Below are 18614 nucleotides of genomic sequence, written 5' to 3'. Positions count from 1 at the left end.
CATCTGTATTAATGCCTTGTTGACTGGCAGCGCTCTACTACCATAGCAATAAGGTTTAAGAAAATCTACACAAATATCAAGTAGTGACATACAGACAGAGAGCAGAAAGCTATTCCAAATTCATTGTGAACCAGTATTCCTTGCAGACATTTGCAGGTTCTAACCAGATTTTTAAAGTCACCTCAATAAAGCTGCAAAGAGTAACGCAGAGAAAGATGCATTACATTGTAAGGCCTTTACAAGTTTCAGAAGTTCAATTTTACAGGCTTCTTTCACGACCTAAGTTACTCTGATTACTTAAGCCAGAGCTCCTGTCACCAAGAAAATCCTCATCAGCACCAGAATAAAGACGGTCTCACCAACTGGAACTCCAGACTCAAAATCTTTATCATTCTGGTAATTTAAGTCCTCAAGCCTACAGAAACATTTGCTTACTAGCTACTACAAAAAACAGTCAATCAGCCTTAACATGTTCTTAAGCACTTTTCCTGACTCCCGTAATTCCTGCAGGCACATTCATCCCTCTTGTGTTTTATGTTTTCTCTCTTAACTTTTGAATTTTTATGAGTTAAACCAAGAAAATAAGTTTCAATATCATTCCTTGGTTCACAACATCAGCAAACAGTTAAATATATCAGCACCACCCCAAGTTCACCCTGCTGCTGTCTAGCAACCTAACAACCACTGCTGACCAATCTGTTATTGCAGATCTCAGAATACATGTTTATAGCTCCTCCAGGAACTTCAAAATAAATTAATTGAATTTCTGCAGTTTTAATGACCGTTGCTTAGGCTCCCATAAACAGTCTTCCCCACAAAAACACAAGCTAGATACACTAAACACGTAACTGTAGCTCATTATATCCAAAATTAGAAGAGATAGCATAAATTACAGAGCAAATGTATTAGCAGACACAGAACAGACCAACACCTTTCAATTCTGAAAGCTTATCAAAGAGCTGTGCACTGCTGTGCTTTAAGAACAGTAAATTTTTGCTTTTTTTTTTTTTGCAGAATCCCAATACCCTAATAAATTCAACTACAAGACCATTTGTTTTCTAAGTATCATTATGACAAAATCATTTAATAATATTCTACCAGAATGTTTCTCCGAAAGAGAAAATCTGAGATCACATTCTCAGATTGGCAGGTTAGGCACACCTAATACTAAGTACTTGGGTGTTAAAAAGGCATATAAGCCATTACAAACACAAGGAACACACAATTGGGTTCACATAATGAAATCAATTAGAGTTTTAGATCACTCACATTTAGCTTCAAATTTAAATCTTAATTTGCAATCATTTAGAATTCCAGCAACCTGTGTAAAACTCAAAACAATCTTGAGTGTCCAGCTACATGCTACCAACTTTCAAGGGGTTTCTCTAACACATTCTACTGTTCTTAAAAGATGTTTTACCTGGAAGAAAACGCCTTATGTTTTCTTCTGAGTTTGTTAATCTATCTGAAATCCTAGTTCGGTTAGCTTCCTCTCTTCAGGTAATTTTTCAACCCTTGTGAAAGGCAAGTCACTTATGAACTGGTATTGAGACCAGAGCCACCAAAAGACTAAATGAATTGATATAATCAGAATTAAATTCCACAATTCTTTAAAGTTGAGACAACCCATTTATGCATTAATAAAGGAGAAACTCTTGTTGCATTGTCACTTGCTACATGGCTGGCACATTAGATCCTTAAAAAAATTTTTCAACAGTGTATCTTGTTTCATAACGTTTTAACAAGAGGACTTAAAGTGGTTATTTGTGAGTATTTTCAGGCAATTAGAGCTACAGTCCTTTATGGGAGAACTAGATTAAATGAATTGTTCTCTTATACCTCTAAATTGTACTGCTAAATTCTAGCAAGTATGTAAGCAAGTATGTAAGAACACTTCCTTTTAATCTAGACTAATTTTTCATGGTCTGATTTTGTTTTAAAGCCAGTAAGCAAAAAGCTGCTTTATCAAACTCAAGCCATAGAACAGAACAACTCTTCCCACAAATGTACTGTACATACAGATTCCACAGAAGCTGCCATTTAAATATGAATCTAATTAAAAGTGAAGTAATACCCATATTTCTTGGGCATAACTACTATGACCTGAAAAGGTTTCTTAAGAAATCTGTGTCCATCTGTTTATAGAAAAGAAAAATGGTAAGTAAAACAAAACATCCAGTTCCTTTTTCACCCTTTCATCTCACTCCCAGTTACAACAGAAAAACACATATACAGTATAATCACGAGAGAACAGCCATGCAGTTCTTACAGTGTAGCAAACACACCTTATCCTAGAAAATGTTAGAATTCATCACCTGCTAAGCTGGCAGGGATGAGTCGAAGAATACAAGCAAGCTACTCATTTATGAGCTGGGCTAATCTTTTTTCCACCTCTCAGCCTACATCAGTAAAGCTAGCTGAAGTATTATGAAAAAGTGAGCTCCAACAACTATCCTTTTTTGGAAAAACAAAGCAAAAAGCAAATCTGATCTGAATTACAACTCTGAGCCTTATTTTTAATTCACTTTTAGTAAGCCTGTTATTCTGCAATTAAGTGAAGTCTTAAAATGCCCGTAGGTCTTAAACACAAATGCTCTGCCAAGTATATCAATACAGTATTATACATAATATAGCATTTTGTGCAGTGTTTGTTCACATTTTGCAATAAGTTACCAAAACTTTTAACTGAATTGAAATGGAAAATATTTTATCAAAGCAAATATATTTTTAACACAAAAAACTGAAAAGTCCTATGCCTGTTTTCTTATCCATTTCACCTGCTTTTACAGGTTAACTGAATTGACTTTGCTAAAAACCCGATACTGTAGTTAACCTGAAAATAATTCAACAATAAATCCATGGCGAACTAGAAAGTAATCTGTAGCAGATCAGATATAGTGCCTATGTTCCAAAGACTTGGAATGCAGGTTGTAATTACATCCAAAAAATAAAGCTAAGGAATGTCATCAAGACGCTATAAACCAGGAGCCAGTTAACTACTCTATGCTGCATGTTCCCTAAATAAATGCATTTCTGTCCTAATTAGAGATATGCATTTTGAAATAAACTCGTATGTCCATCTACTGTTCCACATTATTTCAAGTTATAATCACTACTTAACAGATCACTGGCAGTCTCTACCTACCTTTAGGACTGTAAAACAACAAAAGACATTTTTGGTCTTGTTACCTTCCCAGGCACCAACACTATGCAGCTTTTTAATACCTTTGGACCAAATTTGCTAGGAAATTATTTTTTGGGGGAAAAGAAGTCTTTCAATTAATTCAGTCTTGACATTTATCCTCCCTCTATCACTTCAGTTTTGCAATTCCGGTAGAAGCATGATACAATGAACTCTCAGGAGAAACATCTCAAGCACACAGTCACTACCTACCATTTTAGTGCCTTTAAGCTTCTTCCAGGTCAGAGCTCGAGTTTGTAGTCTACATGTAGACTTTGGTAGAAAACAAGTGAAAACATCCTACTTCTAGCCTGCCTGTTCAGTTCTGTGTGAAAACACAGGTAAATTTAACTACCAATAAATGAACAACCTGGAAAAAAAAGCAGGGCGCAGTAGGAAAGAAACCTTTAAAATGTGTGAAAAAGTTTTGGACGTAGAACTCTATGCTGTTGTTTAGTATGTTGTGATAGTGATATGGTAACAAGGAATTATTTCACAAAATTAGTTTTAAATTCATATTAACCCCCCACTGGGTTTTCACTGAACTTCACTGGAAACGTGAACAACTTTCTGGTCAGACACAGGTTAGTGAAATGGGGGGGTGGGGGTAGCGCAGAAGAACGGAATAGAGGGAGAAGGGAGGAGGAGGGTTAGTGTTACAGTGGGCTAAAGTATTACAAGCTGCTACGCTAAACTTGTTCAGAGAAATGCGCAATGCACATCATGGTTTATCTGGACGACTTCAGCAAAAGATATTTTTCAAAATAATTTTTGCTAGGTCAAACAACACATACACATTTTGCAACAGCAATTCTAGAACAGTGTATTTAAGCTACTTTCTCTTAGCCACCAAGAGAAGAGTGCATGTACTCAGAATAGTTTCTTACTGTTGGTCAGCAGTCATGCACTGGATTTGAACTTTGTTCTTTTCAGTTCTTTCCCCCGTCCTTTTCTGGCTTGAAGAATTTAGTAGTAGACTTACAACTGTAAAGGAGGTCACAGGACTATATCCAAATTTAAATATTTCATTATTAAACTGCCTATTATAATAGAAATGTGAAGTTAACAAAAATGATTGTGAATTGATTAAATATATATATGAAAAACATTTGGAAGGAAACTTGAAGGAACACCTATGTTAAAGCTTTAGAAACAGGAGAAGGTCAAAACCACAAAGAAATCCTAACAAAAATTCAGACAGAACTTCCACTCTTCAAATCATGAGAACACTCTGTTAGTCCTTTAGCCATTTTCAAAGCTTCTTGACCAAAAATGGCTTCACTTGACAAGTAAAGAGGGAAAAAAAAAATTAATATTGTAATTGTCATACATACATTTTATCCTACTACAGGGAACAGAGTTTAATCTTTCGTGACACCGGTACCAAAAGTAATGAAATGGGGGTTCTTGTAGAAGGTGTCTCATCTTTCTTATGACCCATCTTCACCTACTGCACTACTGCCTCTAAAGCAGATCTGAAGTTGTGGGAACCAGTCCCTAGGAAATACCTGCCCTCCTCTTCCCAAATTTACCAGCACCCCTTCTCAGAACACCTACATCTCCCATCTATTCGCACACGCAGTAACTCTCCTGCTGAAGAGAGCAACTGCTCTCCCTGGAGGAAGGTCCCTCATCTAAGCCAAGAGAGCAGAAGACAAAACACAGAATTACTTCTTTTACTGCTGAAACGGAAAACACCCTCCCATGCTGAAGCAACGTCAGATAGTACAGAACAGGGCCAAGAAAGACCAGACACTAAGGCAGCAGACCACGATATTCACAACCATCTCAGTTCTCATTTTGTTGATGTATAAATTTGTGATTGTGATATGCTATGGTACTGGAAATTATCTATCATTAGTACTCATCCCAGCCTTATTCATGTGACAAAACCATGAAAAATATAAATTCCAAGTTTGTTGGAATAGTGTTAGCTATTCACAAGATTTTATTACAAAAATGGCATGCATGATGTTGGAGCTTTAACCCCATCCTCACTGTCTGCTGCGGATGAATACTAGGGTCAGAGCTCCTCTGTTAGGCTTCCCCTAATCTAGTTTGTGCTTGCTGCCTACAAATCCAGCTGAGTGAGAACTAAAAACTTCTACCATTACTGATTTAATAGACACCATCTGTTTCAAAATACATATAGACACTCACATTAATGACATCATCCTCTTAATAGATTGTAAAGACACTAGCATTTAAAGAAACCAAATTGTTTACCTGATCTTTTTCTTCACCTCAAAAAAACAGGTGAATCAAGCACAAGACAAACTGCCAACACTGTTTCTTTATGGAAGAAACAGTCATTTACGTACAGGTAAACAGGCTAGATGTTTCTAACTGATTTTCCTCTAGTCTTAAAGAAGGATAGACTTAACACCTTTGCTTTAGCATTAAGCTACCTCCATGCAGAAAAACAAGGCAGAGGCAATCTGCGGGGGGGGCAGCGGCACGGGAAGAGACTTGTGTAATTAAACTAAAAGAACTTACCATTTGTGGAGCATAATAGGAACAATTAACATTGATACAAGAGGGAAGGTATAAATAATCTCAATCATGAAGGCCACTGTGCTATCTCAGATGTAAACTAGTACAGCATCATGCCATAAAACCTGTTACCTTTAGCCCTACCTCAAAGGAGGTATGCCAGCTGACTCACCAAGCAGCAGCGGAGAACAAGAGGTGCTTCAGAAAAGCATATCTACGAACTAACTCAACAAGGACCTATTTAACAACAGATCTGAGAATATTACAGGACTGACATTTGCTGCAGCACCACCTATAAACCTTAGCCACGATGGACTGTCCCATAACTGGAAATACCTTTTCAAGACTGCAGCAACTAGTTACTGGTTAAAAATATCAGGTAAGTCTTCCAGAATCAACGGAATCACAACCACAAAGATGCATCTATTACATTTATTTAGTCACAATCCTTATCCAAAAGTCCATAAGCAGCCAAGTCAAACTGCTGGGCTCTCTCAGAAACAGTATCAATAAGGAGGAAATGGCAAAAGTACTTCTAAATGTATTAACTAACAAGTACTTTGAATTCATTATGTTGATTTTTTTTTATATAGTTATGCATGCATCAGTGCACTTGATACTGCTTAGTATGACAATGCTGTGCACACATGATTTGCTTTGAAGAGGACTGTATGTTTATAGTACTGATGAAATGGATCACAGCATACACTTTATTTTGTAAGTAACATTTTTCTTTGAAATTTCCTTAACAGTACATGCCAGCATGAAGTGATATGATAGGTGGCTTCCATGACAGCGAACTAAAAGCAAGACAGCCTAAGTTACACCTATCTAATCCCCTAAAGAGAAAGCATGAGGTTAAAAAAAAAAAAAGCACTTTTAAACATGCTGAACGAGACAAGCATTGCCTCATTCAAGTCCTGCCTCAATGAATATCAAAAAGAAAAGGCCCTTCTTTAAACAACTAAGATAAGATATAAGTTAGATATACACATTTGTTGGGGCTAACCTGCAGTACCTAGCAAATTCACCAGGTTAAAACTAGAACTAAATTATTCATCAGATAAAAATCATGTTTCTTTCAAGTGTTTCTAATATATAATACTCATCAGTAGGTCTCAAAACATGGTAGGAATGAGGAAAAACATTGTTCTAAAACAACTGTAATACAAGAAAAACAGACATTTGACTCAACCTAAGCTAAGGGCACCACAATGAAGCTGACATAATACAGCTACAGCTAAATCACACCACTGCATTTTCAGCAATGGCACAAGCCTTCCATGCAGAAGATGACCATGTGAGCACTCCTGCTAACTTGGACAGCATTTATAGTAAAGTTATTTCTTCAGAATTCTTATGTACTTGAAAACTAGTTTTAAACAGGCCAGGATTACGCCTTAGTGTAAATGCCTATTTTTAAAAACTTAAATTGAGGTGTAACGTACTCTGTCAGGCAGATCAAAAGACAAAGCAACATCACCCATTAATAAACACCTATGCTCACAACACCCAAAAGCCACATTAGGAGCCCCATTCCCCTTGTGTCAGGTAATAAAGCAGCTCCCGAGAAAGTCATTCAACCCAGGCAAGGCTTAATCAACCGAATACATTTTTAGTAGACAGGTTGTTCTGCCAATGATATTTAACCTCTTATAAAAAGGAGAAAGAGGAGACCAGTTGTAACTTCATTAACAGATCTGCATGTATACACAGTACATAACTTATTACTTCTCTAGAATAAACCTCACAGAAGAAACCCAGAACCATTTTGATTAACACACATGGCTCTGATACTTGGGAAATATCTTTAACTGCCATCAGAAATTATGTTATAGGCTGGAAACTCCCCCACACCCTATACAAAATCTGAAATTATTATTTATTAATAATAATTACTGATTTTTATTGTCCTCTTGATTTCCTAAATTTAGGCCTAAGCAGTTCTTATTTTCAGGCTGACAAGTATTTCAGTATTTTCATTTCACAGACATTTCAGCAGCCCTCCGACAGTCTTTGCCTTTAGTTTAGAAAATGGGCCTGAAGTTCACAAAAGTAGGGGAAAGCTGACCAAAACAAAACTGTTCAAAAGCTGCTCCCCCTCGTACTACAGTAATTCCAACCACTCTAGTTCATGAATACCAGAAGCAGCTACAGAGGGTTGTAAATAAACTTTGTAACAAACATACACAGTAGATTTCTGAGCTATAGAGAGGCAGGGGTTTTCCAGCTATTGTTTGACCAGAGTATTTTACAAGAGGGTATACAAACACATTAAAATGAGCACTGATGGAAGTTGGTTTTAGAGTTCTTGAAGAAAGACAAGGTTGGAGTGTTGGGCAAGACAGTCAACAGATGTTAATTCAATAGCTGTCCCCATCGACAGCAAGTTGGATAGACAAAAAAGTTGAGAGCAGACAAAGAATACAAACTGAGCACTCAAGGCTGGGTGGAGCATAGGAAACAGCACAGGCGGAAGAGTCAGCAATACAAGCAAGACAGACCTTGCATACAGTCATAAAGGTAAATATTAATGCCTTTTTCTTTTGTAGAACAGAAATTAACAGGTTAATCCTGTACAGAAAGTAACTGCCATCATTTCAAGGACAAAAATCAACCAAAGTTATAAGGAGGCAAGTGTTTTATTGGATTCTTCATTGCTCTTAGCCTGGATTCATTTTTAGACACAAGCATTTAGTGAACACATCCACTGAATCCTGTAACATCTACTCTAAGTGAATGAACTACATCTTATAAAAAGCCACTACCCTTTAATTTAATTTTCGACAAATTAAAACCAAACACCGTCTCATCTGTGGCCATCTACCATCAAAAACTAGACTCCAGAACTGAGACAGATGCAAGAAAAAGTATAAACTCAACCTGCTTCAGAATCATTTGTGTTCAGTGTTGTACTTGCTCTGATCAACACTGAATTCAGGTGGGAATGCCATGAGCCACATCTGGAACAGGAGAGCACTTCTACAAGCAGCCCTTCCTAGGTGCTTCATCTGATCCCTATTGTACTCCCCAAATCCTTTGTTCTAACGCCTTTCCTACACAACTTTAAGTCTAAGCATCAGTATCACCCCCATGATGCAGTAGTACCCGAGTGGTACAGTAATGCTCTTACAGAGCCATACTGTTCAAAAGGGCTTCCAAAATCTTGAGATGTTCTTTTATATGAACTCGGCACATGAAGAAGGCAATGCAATTAAACCCATATAGTACCAAGAGTTACTGTACGGTGGGCACCAGAGAAAGCAGGGATTGTCTTTTCTTGTGTGTCCACCCATAACCCACTCTAACCAAGAAGTTATATGAACAAATAATAGCACTAAGCAACAAAACAAGGGGGGTCTCTATATTTCAGAGAATCTTGTGTGTAAAATACCTGCACAAAAATTATAATTCATATCTAAAGTGTAAATAAAATAAATTCAACAAGTGAATATCTAAGTCAATAAAATGAAATGGTTATCAGACAAAAAAAATTCTGGCTTTGCAACAGTGACTGGTCACTTCTCACTGTCAGACAAATCAAGATCCACCCTGCAGAAAAATAAGCCTCAAAACAGAATGCGAGATTTGTTTCATTTCAGAAGGTTCCTGCACCATTAGATTCTTGCCTAAAGAAGAGACTTCATTGTTACGGCAATTAGTATTCCTCCACCCCAGCAAAACGCAGGCAAAGGAGAAAAAAAAAAGCTATGAAAGGGTAATCTAGCCATTTCGCAGCTTTGCCTCCTTACTCCACCCAGTCTCTTCTCTGCTCAATGGCTGCACACAGCATCCATAAACATGGTAATATCAAAAGAAACACACAAAAATGAGATCCCTGAAAACAAGCTAGAAATTTGCAACAAATCTTTCTGTTTAAAAATATTTTCTTTGTTTAGTTCCCTAACATAATTTTCCTATTTAACAAAATTACTCCACAGGCAAATAACATTTTGATAGCAGACCCTCCCTCTTCCGAAAACCAGATGAATGCTGCACAATCATTTACAAAATGATCATCACTGAACACAGGTTCTTTAACCCCCATCTCCTAATGCTATATAAACAATACTGTCACAGGATTATACACTTAAAAGAATCTCCACATAAATACATAACTCAGCCAGGTCAATATGCCCAAACATTTATTTACAGTAAAAAATCTTTAATAAACACTATTTAATATAGCTTAGATTAACCTTCCACCATCCCCTGGTTAGGTAATTCATTATGAATTGACTTGACCTGCAACAACCAAGCCCTCTGCTGCAGCACTATCAGCAAGGAAATTTTACCAGTGATACTATGTCAAAGAAAGGGAAGGTGTCACATTAATATTGGTATTAAAGGTCAAGTTTAATTGCATCCACCTTAAACAAAAAAAAAAAAAATCTCACACCCACAGAACTGAGTAAACCCTAAACTTTTTAAGGGAGGCACCACTCCCACCCCCCAACTTCCATCAAAAGCCCTGCCTGCGTATAACCTCCTGCCGAAACAAAAACTCAAGAACAGCAATAAATAGATCATTTTAGCGAACTTGATTGCTATTAAAAGGTTTTCAAAGAAAGTCTGTGCGACTGTAGACAAGCAGGCAGCCATATGACCCCAAGAAGGAGAGATTAGACCTCCCTCCCCCGTTTTTACTGCAGCTGGTTCTGAAGGTCTGAGCCACCTCCTATCAATGCTTTCCTTGCTAGATCACTGCAGAAAAACGGGGTGGATGTGAAACAAATTCTTAAAATAACACCTACTCCTTTCTCCTGTATTATCAATTCTCGTTTTGTTTTCCGTGCTGCGGCCGACTCTGGAGATCTGGGCCATCTCCTGACAAACGCCTGCCTTGCCCTCGGAGAGGACGGGGGAGAGGAGAACAGGAGGAAACCCTCCAGGAGGAATTCGGGGAAGGGATGCTCGGCATCCTCTCCGGCACACATACACCAGACTCCTCGCCCCAGACTATTTTTTTGCCATTATTTGCGTCTGGCCCATCGCTTCCTCCCCGGTATCTTGCTAAGTCACCCGAAGAAATGAAGCGGCCTAAAGGGGGGGAAAGACGCGAAGGCCGGAGCCCACCGCAGGGGCTCCTCTCCCCCTCACCCCACCCCGCTCCCTTGTCTGGCCCACTCCTCCCCCGCGCCCTGTTTTCCTGCTAAGTCACCGGCAGCGAGGACGGCGCTGAAGCCCGGGAAGGGCCGGCGGAGAGGGGAGGGAACCGCGCCCGGCGGCCCCCACCCCACCCCGCCGGGGCGCGGGGACCGTCCCCCGCCTCGCCTCCCTCCCTCCCGCCCCGTCGCCCTGCCTCCCCCGCCTCCTCCCCGGCTCCCTCCTCACCAACGGGCGCGGCCGCCATTTTGAGAGCGAGCCGGAGAGAAGGAGGGAGGGGGCAGGAGAGGGAGCGGAGGGCGGGGAGCAGGAGGGGAGGGGGGCAGAGGAGAGGAGAGCCGCGCCGGCCGCAGGGCCCGCCGGGCCCCGCCGCCGGCCGGGACAGCCTCCCGCGGGGGGCGACGGCGGCCGGGGCAGGGGAAGGAGGCAGGGAGGGAGGGAAGGGGAGGCGCGGCCCCGGCCTTACCCGAGCCGCCGCCAGCGCCGCCGCTTCGCTCTGCTCCGTGGGGCCGGCGCCGCCCGCCTCTCCCATTCACCGGTGCGGCGGGGCGGGGCGCGGAGGAGGAGGGTCCGGGGGGTCCCGGAGGCTCGCACCGCTCCGCTCCGCGGTCTGTCAGTGGCGCCCCGGCCGCCAGGAGGGAGGGAGGGAGCGGCGCGGCCCGCCGCGCCACTGCGCATGTGCGCGGCGGGGGCGGGGACAGCCGCCGGCCACCATCTTGGGCGGCTGAGGCGCAGGGCGCGTGTCCCGGCCTGCCCCGCGCCGCTCGCCTCCCGGCCTGCCCCGCGCGCGCCGCGGCGCGGCCTGCGGGGGCGGCCTGCCACCGGTGGCAGGCCCCGGGCACAGCGGCCCCGGCCCCGCCGCCTCCCTTGGGCCCCCCTCCCCCGGCCCCCTCTGGCACCGGGCGTTGTAGCTGCTTGTACGTGTCCCTTCCCAGGCGCCTGTGCTCCTCGCGTTCCGGCTGCTGTGGCAACCTGCTGCCCTGTCACACGCGCACCCCCCATCACTGGCAGTGCTGTTCTTTCCTTCGTCAGCGTTCTAGTTGGTGGTAAAGCTGCGTTAGTGATGCCTGTGAACGGCAAAAAAAAAGCTGCAAATATCAGTGAAGAGACTAATACTACTGGAGGGGCTAGGAAGAGAAAGAAAAGACAGAGTAAATATGTATTATTTCCATTTATCTGCACGGTGTAGCTTGGAGAACGCTTCCCAGGCTGTCCACATCAGTTGTGCTCGCACGACGTGAAACGCACAATAATCTGCATCGGTGCTGTGCGAAGCGATGGAGGGAACGGTGAGACGGGGCCCTGTGATGCAGTGCGGCACAGCTTTCCGCTCTGGATAGCTATGAAGGAACCGATGCTGGCTTTGTTCTAACCAAACCAGTGCAACTGCCAAGAAGAGTCTTAAAGCGGAGTTATACTGCTCCTTTCTGTGGACTGTTGCATGTGGTCTTGCTGCACAGATACACTGCTATGGCGTGTTCTGGCTTGTGTGGAATCTGCTCCTGAGACAGCACTATTTTTAGTGAGTAACCTTGTCCCACAGACCTAGAGTTACCAGATTTGAAAGAAGCACGCACATCATTTCTGACCGTTACCTCTGTATGACTGGAGACCCAGGAACTTGGCGTGTCCCTGTGCATCTTGGTAGTGCACATTCACAGTATCAGTATGAAAAAAATCACGTTTTATGCTTGTAATAGAATGTTTTCATAATCTTCTACAAACCCTGCTTAGTTAAATCTCAAAATATCCTTGGTTTAATGTATCAGTGTTCCTAATGGTAAACTGAGGCATAGATCACTGATAATTTAATCCACATGCTCACAAGAAATGACTGACAGAAGAGAGTACAGAGTCCTGGAGAAATGGGCTGCCGCCTCCCTCAATTGCCATTTGACAGACATAGTCCAGTAACAGTGTACATCAGAAGCCAAAGTCTCCCCTTGGTTTTTGATTTTGCAATCCTTACGGTCTTCGGTGGTTTGAGTATTGGTGACAGCAGTCCTTACCCAGGTGCTTTGCAAAATATTCTGTTTGGTAAATGCCAGAGATGAGCTGGCAGTGGACCCAGCCAGTGTAAGTGCTTAATCGCAGTAAATCCAGATGCAAAACAGAAAGAACCCTGCTGTTACAGGAAACAGTTACATGTGTCACTATCAAAGACCGGTGACCGAAGTCACCTCTAATGTTGGCAGGCGTAACAGCATAATACAACGTTTAATGTGGACCATAAAGTTTTCTGAAATGCTGATTTGAGGAAACAAGTAATTCCACATGTAAGATTATCTGTATAGCAAAAACTTGAAGAAACTTCAAGGGACACTGAAAAGTTCATAATCAAAAGCTGTATAGTTTTATCTGTTTCTATTGCAAGTAGCAACTGAGATTACTAATATCTAAAATTTATGTAATGAATCTCCGTTTATGTACTGAGGCTACTTGACAGTGCTGTTTGTCAGCTTCACTGTTGTGCTATGGCTTACGGTCAGTCACTTTCTTTTGTTTATGTTGTTATTTTATATAGCAGTAGGCAAGAGAGGGCTATGTAAACACAATACACAATGCAAAACTGCAAATGCATCCAGAACAAATTTTGAGTATGAACCTGTATTTAACTTACTTTTTTAATTGACTAGATTACAAGTTTTAGAACCATTTAAGCCTTGAAAATTTCTCATAGTTTACACCCAGAGATGTTGGTATCACAGACATTCCCAAATACACTGGTGACATTCAAAATGGACTAAAAGTATAGAGTAATTCAGTTTCAATACACTGATTAATGTAATTAATGATGAGATGAACGGATATGTCAGTAGGCCAAATTTCCAGTGAGGAGACAATGCAGTCTGGATCTGATCTTTTTGTTAACAAAAACCAATCAAAACAGAGCAGCATGTGCCAGTATCCCGTACCAACATTTCAAGGAAGTGTTAGATACTTTCCAAAAAAGAGGATTGGATCTGGCCATACCGGGTTTTCTTCCATGCAGCATTTCTAAATTTCTGTGCTGACCACTGGCAGTAGCACTTTCCATCCGTGGCAGAGATAACGTTCCCAGTTCCCATGTGAGGCAATGTCAGTGGTATTTCATAGACATGTCAAGGTGAGAAACACAGTGGATCAAGACTGCAAATCTGCATGATCCTTCGTGCCACTCAGGTATATAGAAGAATAACGTGTCCGACTGAGGATTATTACTCCTCACATTCTAAATCCTAGGGGGTATTAGCCACTGGTCAATTGTAGCCTCTTAAATTGTTCTCTGGCAATTGACATACTTTTAATTTTTAAACATGTTAAGTAAATTTTCTTATCTCTTAAGAGGCATACAGTCATTGGCTCGTTTGTTTTTTAATGTGCTGATTAGAAATGGACAGGCCTGGAAGTAGCTTAGAGCCTTCCACTCCTACTGTAAGTAAAGGATATGAGCCCTTTTCACATTCAGGTTAAATACCCATAAACATGTTCTCAGTTATATTGTTGTGCATGTAGCTTACATCCTGAAGTCCCGTGGACTTTGAACGGCTGATCGCAAGCCTTTGAGCCTGATGGTTCAGCTGTTTTTCCCCCATCCGTACCGTCTACCTGTCTAGTCCGTATCTCACCAGTTTGGCTATAATGATAGTGGGAGAGCATGTCAAAAGCCTTGCTGAAGTCGCAGTAAACAATGTCCACAGCTCTCCCCTTGTCCATAGAGCCGGTCATCACACTGCAGAATATCGGGTGGTTAGGCGCATTAAGCACAGTCTGGCCTTGGTCAATCCGTGCTGGCTGCTCCCAGTCATCTTGTTTCTTGTGCCTGAACGTGACTTCCCGGAGGGTCTGCTCCGTAACCTTCCCAGGAGCCGGGATCAGGCCGGCCAGTCAGTAGTTCTCTAGAAGTGCCCATAATGTTAACAGCAACCAGTGGGCAGGATATCTGCAGAAACAGGGACTGAAATTCAGGATAAGACTTTAAAATGGTATGCCAAAATTACCGTTGCTTTATTTCAGTTTGTTTGCAAAGCAGGCAAAACTGCTTTGACATTCTCAAAATTATATGAAGTATTTTCGGGTGCGTACTCAAGTGATAATTAGCACCTACCCAAGAAATTAAATCCATTTCACAGAGATTAATGAATTTTCCCAACACTTTTATGACACAGGTATTTTATTCTCCTTTTGCAGCTGGCCTTCCTTGTAATGTCATTGCTTGATACCGGGATGGAAAAACAATCCCAGCTCCCAGCACGGCTGAACTATGAGGAGTCTCAGAGCCCTTTTTTCTTGATAGTTTCCTTGATTGCCACAGTGTACCTTGATGATAGAAACCACACACCCTCCGCCTCAGCGGGGATGTGCAGACCCGAATTGCTTAGCTCCTTCTGATTCCAACTTCAGATTTTTCTTCAGGATATTCCTAAAGTAAATGTTTACAACTTGCACAGCCACGCTTCGGAGTGAGCCAGGCTTCTTCAGTGTATTTTTTACCATATGGGGTGGCACACACAGCTATATCTACTACACCGGAGATTACATATTTCACAATGTTACATCAAACCTTGCTAAAAGGTTTCTGCTAAACACTGAAAACCTCATTCATTGATCATTCATATGTTGCCTATGAATGAAAGTTGTTATTAATATTCTACATGTCTACATATTTGTGTAGCAAAACAACCGTAGCGACTGTACCACTGTAATCAGCTAATTTACATGTTGCAAGTCCATCTTGGTGCCTGACCTACAAAAGATACAAGCTGTTACTACTACAGAGCTTTGAAAGATAAAAAGTTGTACTAAAATGCCTCCATAGATTTGAACTGAAAGATGACTCGGTTTTAGGTCGGGAATAAATTCTGGTGACACAAATACTGTCGTAACTAGGTGCCTAAGCACGTACCAAAGAAAATTAACTTCTAGCTGTGTCTTGCCGTTCAATTTAATGAGTCAATGGGCATGTCTACCTGTGTCATTAACCCTGTCACTGGAATAAATCACAAGAAGTGAGAATTTTCTCATCTTTTTGTTCACTAGTAAATAGTGACTTCTCTGTGGCTCAAGCAAGACTTGCCTCTAAAACAGCAAAATTGTCTACTTTATTGTTGTTGTAGATGGAGGTACGTGCAAAAGTTTCTGCCATTGTATATTTGTGAATTTTAACATCACTTGGGGTTTAACTTAAAGATATTGAAAAAATTATTATTTTTGCAACCAAAACAGAGAGAAAATACCTATGTGTGGGAAAATGTTGTGTTCCCAATGCAGAGCATAGCACAAAAGCATTCAGATTCCTTTTTAATGTATATTCGGATTTTAGAAATCCTACTTCCAGTACTCCTGTGGCCCTTCCTATATATTATCAACATAAGGAAGAGTGCAATCTGTACCTGTATCCCTCTCTACTTGACCTTCTTAATAGCATTAAAAAGAAGAGAAGATAAACAAATCCGGTCTCTAATGTGTTTCAGTATTGAGAACCTTGGCCTTGTGCAAAGTCTTCACCCTTCACAGTAGAATTTTTTACTGAAGTGAACCCCTTTTCAAATTTATTGTAAAGAAAGTGAAGTGATGAAATTTTCAGCAAGTCTTCCATTTTTACTATGAGAAGTTCACATGCCTATATTTATTCCATTTTGCTTCTCAACTTAACTGGTCATCATGCATAGGTTATGAATAGTTTATGCTACTAACAGTGACGATGTTGTCTTTCTATACCTTGATTCAATAGTCTATATGTCTATGGATATTATTTTCACATGGTTCCTTCTTTAAACTCACATGTTAGTCCAGCAACTACTTTTCCTAGAGCCAAAGGATGAAAGTCCAGGTACAAGTAGCATTTCATGAGCTTATCAGTTTTGTTTTTACTGGCTGGACCCTGACAAAGGACCTTATATAAACTTTATTGTTCACCTTTGAAGTACAGCTTTATCTGACAGCTGTAAGCCCGGCTCACTTGTTAAGTCACAATTTATCTGCTGGCTATTTTGTGGTTTAGTGAGGATATAATCAGTGTCTGCTGTGCCTCACGTTCAACCTCTGTCCCCATACACTGAGATATTAAAAGTATCCTTTTTTGTGATGCTGTGAAAACAAGTATTGCATATAAAAACCTTGATGAAGTTTTTAACTTTAACTTAAGAATATTAATTGCAGGTATTTATTGCCATAAAAGATGATGTTTTCTGTTCCCAAATTTAAAAAATGTATATGAGAATTACAGTTATTCAAAGGATGAATATACTTATTTTTAAAACTTTTATTTAATATTTTCAGCAAATTATTCCTTATATCTTTAAAATATTCTTATGAGTTAAAGTGAATGCCAGTGACATGTACATTCCAATTAAAAGTATAGTAAAGCAATGCAGGGATTATAAAAGATCCACCTTTCAATCTAATTGGGCATGCACTTTTGCATGCAAAAGATGCACATGGTTTTCATGTTAATTTAGAGGTGTACTACAGCTGAACATGCAGATTAGGTCATCATAGACTCCTGTAGCTAACTAGAATAATTTGTGTGCATAAGTACCTGATTTGCATAGAAAGCTGCTGCAAATGCACATGCAGATACTTTAGATCAGATAAATCATTCATCAATTTCACAGATATGTTTCTAAGCATATTGCAACTGCAATTAAGCAAAGTTTGACGTACTCTAAGTGCAAGCCTTTCTTGTACCTCAGCATCACTTTTTCATTGACACCTATAACCTTTAGAAATCACACTTCAGAATGAAATAAAAGAAACTAAGTATACAGATTGTTAGAGGTAGCAATGTAAGGTTGCTTCACAAATTTGTGTATCAAAGTAAAAAAAGCAACTATAACATAAGAGTTGGTCAGTATAAGGGTTGGGGAAAATAGTCCAAAGCATATTAGCCTGAGGTAGTAGTATTAAAAGAGGGGAGCACAAACGAACATCAATGTATTCTTAATCCATAGTTATCCCAGATTTGGATTAAACTGCCTTCTGGAGGGTTTTTTAGGGCCCTTTTTATATTGAAGTGTTTACCTTTGGTCACAGCATTTCTCCTTCTAATGGGTTTGTATTTTAAAAAAGACTGAGAGAAACTTTTCTGCCAAGTACATCAATGGAATTGCTGCTGAGTCAAAAGCATAGTTAAAAACAAAGCAAATATGTTGCTTTTTTAATTCTTTAAATTCCATTGCTAATTATAGTAATGTGTAATCATGTATGTCGTTACTGCTGACACTATCCACCCCCCTTCTAAATTCCTTTCACTATATTCCTTCTCACTTGAAATAATGAGTGAGAGCAATGCTAAATGACATTGTTTGCATTTTATATAATCATCATACAGCAAAGGGTAGTTTCATTGCACTCAACCTAATATTAAAAGATGTTCTCATGTTATTTTTCATGCTTTTATAATTTTATTGTTTATATATAACACACAGAAATCTGGAATTTGCTTCTAAGTTAAGAGTTTCTTTCCTCTAACTCATTTTCAGCCATACGTATTAGTTTGTTATTGAGAGTCAACAGAAGCTCTTTAGTTCTGCTTTTACAGCAGAAATCTGTTGCTCAAGATATTGTAAGACAATAGGGAAATATGGCCTCTGCCCCAAGGATGCTGCAGCATTCTAAACACAATTTTAATGGTACAAGTATCTTTAGTTGATCCATGAAAATTAAAGATGTTATTCATAATGTCATTTCCATTATAGATGTGGGAAATGGAAAAAGCTATATAGGAACTGTAACCAGTGGCTGTTCTAAAGGAAATTTATCAACAGTTACTGGCTTTGTAATCATTGCATGTCTTGTTGACATAACATCTTATTGTTCCAGTCAGGTGCGACAGTAAGCTGAGCTGACTTGA

General features: G+C 40.3%; 1 protein-coding gene across 2 annotated transcripts in view; it reads right to left on the bottom strand.

Moving 5' to 3' along the window:
• PAFAH1B1 (platelet activating factor acetylhydrolase 1b regulatory subunit 1) overlaps positions 1-11426 on the bottom strand; it is a 37842-nt gene extending 26416 nt beyond the window's left edge. The window contains exon 1 of one of the 2 annotated variants that reach the window (XM_076354744.1): positions 11247-11426. The gene's annotated coding sequence lies outside the window, so the exon portion shown is untranslated. Of the gene's footprint in view, positions 1-11008; positions 11072-11246 lie in introns of those variants that run through there. The other variant, XM_076354745.1, reaches the window with a different exon arrangement.
• Between the last annotated feature and the right edge of the window lie 7188 nt (positions 11427-18614).

Source organism: Aptenodytes patagonicus, chromosome 17, assembly GCF_965638725.1.
Source record: "Aptenodytes patagonicus chromosome 17, bAptPat1.pri.cur, whole genome shotgun sequence".
NCBI classification, from domain to species: domain Eukaryota; kingdom Metazoa; phylum Chordata; class Aves; order Sphenisciformes; family Spheniscidae; genus Aptenodytes; species Aptenodytes patagonicus.
The sequence above is the reverse complement of the archived record's forward strand: the minus strand, read 5'-3'. Positions and strand labels throughout refer to the sequence as shown.